Below are 4,585 nucleotides of genomic sequence, written 5' to 3' on the forward strand. Positions count from 1 at the left end.
TATATATATATATATATATATATATATATATGTATATGTATGTATGTATGTGTGTGTGTATAAACTGTTATTCTAGGGCAGTGCTCCAGCATTGCCTTAATTTTGATGGTTAAAACAAACAAACTAAAAAAATTAATTCTGAAAAGAATAATGACACCTTGACCAATAATGCCATAGATCTATTCTACAACAATAAATATTAAGAGTGGAGGTAAGTAGGTAGGTAGGTAGGTAGGTAACAGTTAAAACCATTTCATCATTAATAACCTGATAATGCTGCTTTCATATCCATTGTATTATACTATTATAGACGAGATAACCAGTTACATTTGCAGCATGGCTGTCAGACAATAATCTGCTCTGTTTTCTCAATAACTGGCTCAGATGAACATTTTAATTAATGCACTTACACCAGCTACGTAACACCTAGAAATCATATAGAGAAGAATTGACTTAACATACACGCACATGCACACACGCAATAAGTGAGAACTTTATAAGTTGATGGATATTTATGGAACAGATGGAATTGTGTTATAGACATTTGATAAAATAAACTCAAAGGTTTTCAAATGGATTCTCTCTTTCTTTGTCGTTGTATGGATAACAAACAGAATGAGATGATTTGGCAATGTGGACTTGACATTCAGCTTGCTTTGATCACAGTACTTTTAGACATTAGAGACACACACACATGCATAGAAAGATACACATACAGATAGGAGTGAGAAAGAGATATATTACAATTTATTAATTGAACAGTTGACATAAACTCTTTCTCTCCCCTCAAATACATAATGAGAAATGTGCTCACACACATAAACAAAGGGAAAGGGGTTCATTACAATTTATTGATTGAACATGATTGACATCAACACTTTCCCTCCCTTCAAACAGAAATATGCTCGCACACATGAATTGAGAGAGAGAGAGAGAGAGAGAGAGAGAAACAGAGAAAGGGTAGGGAGAGAATGAGAGACATCAAAAAAGTCTGATGTCAAATAAGTCAGCATTAATTCAGTGATGCCAAATAGGCGGCGCCAAAACAGCAGTGCTGAAACGTCTCACTCCCAATGATGGACCAGGGTATCAAAACAACACAGTATATTCCAGCTACCAACTTATTTTACTGATTTGGTTTGATTTATGAATAAACCTAGACATTTAGTTTGTAAAATTACTGCTAGTGTCTGAATGACTGTATATATCTGTACATGTATAATTTCCATAAGGGGAGTCTTATTGCTTATGGGGTTACTAAGGCACTAATATAGGCTGTCCTCATGTAGTGTATTTGGAGTAAAACAGCTTTGTAGAGTTGCTGCTCTACCTACAGGAGTATTGGAACTCGTTTTGTCAAGTTAGTGATTTTTCATTACTCCCATCTGTTGTATTAAGCTCCACTGCACTGCTACTACTTTATGGTTTAACTCTTTAGTATTCATATTATTCTGTCAGATGTAATATTTATTTATTCACATTGTTTAGAATTCATCAGGCATTATCTCATAGCTTTGAGATTTCGATGATGTGATTGTTTATTTTTAGAAATGATATTGTCAGGTACCGTATTTTAACTTGTATAAGGAACCCTTTTTTGTCAAAAATTAGGTTTAAAAAATATGGGGGTTTCTCATACATGGATATTATTAATAGCCCTTACAAAACCTTTTTTCCTATTTTAAGCCCCCAAAATTGGTGGGGGGGGAGTCCTTATACACGTTAAAATACAGTAGGCGTGAGAGGCTGGATCTGGTTAGTTTGAACCTAGAATGGATGGAATATTTGGGCCGGATTTGGCCGATTTAAATGCTAAAGAGTTAAAGAACTGGGTTGTTGAGAGCTAAGTGTTTTCACTTTGAACTAGTTGATGTTGGTTGCAAGATATAGGCCATTATTAACATTTCGGCTGGTGCTTCAATACCTTATCAGCATAACTGTCTGTAGCTTGTGTGTCACATGCATGTATGTAGATGTGTGCGTGTGTGTATGTATGTAAATATAAGTGTATGTGTATGCCTCTGATTTTGTTGTGTGATGTCATCAGACAGCAGTTTTCTAAATGTGCATATAAATCTTTTTAAGCACAATGATCCTCTTCATAACTTTGTAACAAATAAAATGGAAAAAAAAAAAAAAAATTCTGGTATTTATAGAAATTTTTATGCATAACATGCTTTTTGAATTGCTGGATTCACTGAGTTGAGTTTCTTTGATTTAAAAACTTTTTTATTTTTTATTTATACATCACCAAGACATGGTTGAGTGAAATTGTTGGTATATTATATTAAATGAAAGGAAATGAAACAGGTTAGCAAAGAGTAGATGTTTGCAGAAGACTATTTAACTTAAAAATTGATGTAATGCTCAATAAAAAAACATGTTATTTATAATCTTCAATAAATGTTTTAAATTTCTTTGTTTTTTTTTCTCTCTTTATTGTTATTTCTTGAATCATAAGTTTTATATCTGCTTTTCCATGGGTTAAACAAGTTGACATGTGCTCTTGATGTAGACCTCAAGGAGATTTAACATGACAAAGTTGGTCCTTTGAATTACAGGAACAAACACTTTTTGCCAGCTGAGTGGACTGCAGCAATGTAAAATAGTGTCTTGCTCAAGGACACAAAATGTGCCACTGGGAATCAGACTGACGACCTTAGAGCTGCAAGGTTAAACACTAAACCCAGAGCCTTCACTAGACTGCATATATGGAGACATCCCGAGCATAATGGTCGGAGGAAAACCAAATATGGATACATTATTCCTATTCTCCATTGTACACCTGTTTTTCTATGCTTTCAGTGCAGCAATCTCCACGTGTCATGGCCATTTGTAATGTTCATGATGCAGGTGTGGCTGTGTGGTAAGATCACTTCCCAACCACATGGTTCCGGGTTCAGTCCCACTGCATGGCACCTTGGGCAAGTGTCTTCTACTTTAGCCTCGGGCCAACCAAAGCCTTGTGAGTGGATTTGGTAGACGGAAACTGAAAGAAGCCTGTTGCATATATATATATGTATATATTTATGTGTGTGTTTGTCCCCAATCGCTTGACAACTGTTGTTGGTGTGTTTACATACCCTTAACTTAGCAGTTCAGCAGAAGAAACCAATGGAATAAGTACAAAGCTTACAAAGAATAAGTCCTGGGGTCGATTTCTTCAACTAAAAGGTGGTGCCCAGCATGGCACCATTCAAAAGACTGAAACAAGTAAAAGAATATACACAAATATTTTGGTGCATGACTTTTGGCCCACCCTGCTTGTGTGTGTGTGTCTGTGTTTGTACTCCTCACCACCACTGCTGGACAACTGGTGTTGGTGTGTTTACATCCCTGTAAGTTAGTGGTTCAGCAAAAGAGACCAACAGAACAAGAACCCTGCTTAACAAGAAAAATAAGTACTTGGGGTCGCTTCATTTGGCTAAAAAATAATTTTCCAAGGCGGTGCCCCAGCATGACCACAATCTAATGACTGAAACAAGTAAAAGATCAAAGATGTATACACCCTTCAGTAATAATACACTAAGGGTTGAGTCAGTTTTATTATGTCCCATCATGTGTGGCTTTGTACCAAGTCAAGAAATCAATATTGAATCTATATAACATCATTTCCAATAAAGACAGTAATTTCGTTTGCTTAAGTGTTCCAAACCCTTCATGCTTGACCAACCAAAGCAATCCATTTATTAATGATATAATGATTTGAACCCAGTTCTATCAAAACAAAAAGTATTTCCATTAACAATTCTGATGTCATTAATGTTTATTTAATGGCTTTCCGTCTTTTCTTCACTTGTTACTATGACAACGCAGGTGGAGATTTCTGAAAGAATCAAAACGACAGCAACAACAACACCTGTCCTTTCTGTACCTCACTATCATCATCCTTAGCACACGTCCGTCTGTCTGTCTGTTGTTTATTGCCAGTAAAGATGATTGAAAGAATAGCCATGACCGTAATGATTATAATAACCTCAGGACGTGGCTTCAGTCCAGTGTCTGGAAACAATAAGATTATAAAATATTCTGTGTGTGTGTGTGTATTTATGTACATATGTATGTGCATATGTTGGTGTTTATGTAAATATATATATATATATGTATGTGAGATGAACTTAAGTGGCAATACACTTCACTTTATCATGCAGTTATTGTTAATACTTCATTTAGAGAATTAACATTGCTTGTTTTCACTTTATATATATATAGTTTTAGGGAAAATAACCAAGTTTCAAGAACTCATCGATGAAAATCCACTATAAATTGATTTTAATTGAGTTTTTACCTGTAATTTTGGATTTTGTCCCTAATATTATTATATATATATATATATATATATATATATATAGTGTGTGTGTATGTGTCTTTATATGTACTTGTATGTATGTATGCACATATGTACATACATACATGGGTGTGTGTGTGTGTGTATATATATATATATATATATATAAATATATAGTTTTAGGGAAAAGAACCCAGGTTCATGAACTCATCGATGAAAATCCACTGTCACATAATTTAATTTAATTGAGTTTTTACCTGTAAATTTGGATTTTTATCCCTAATATTATTATCATTA

This window comes from Octopus bimaculoides, chromosome 21 (genome assembly GCF_001194135.2).
Source record: "Octopus bimaculoides isolate UCB-OBI-ISO-001 chromosome 21, ASM119413v2, whole genome shotgun sequence".
In the NCBI taxonomy this organism is placed as follows: domain Eukaryota; kingdom Metazoa; phylum Mollusca; class Cephalopoda; order Octopoda; family Octopodidae; genus Octopus; species Octopus bimaculoides.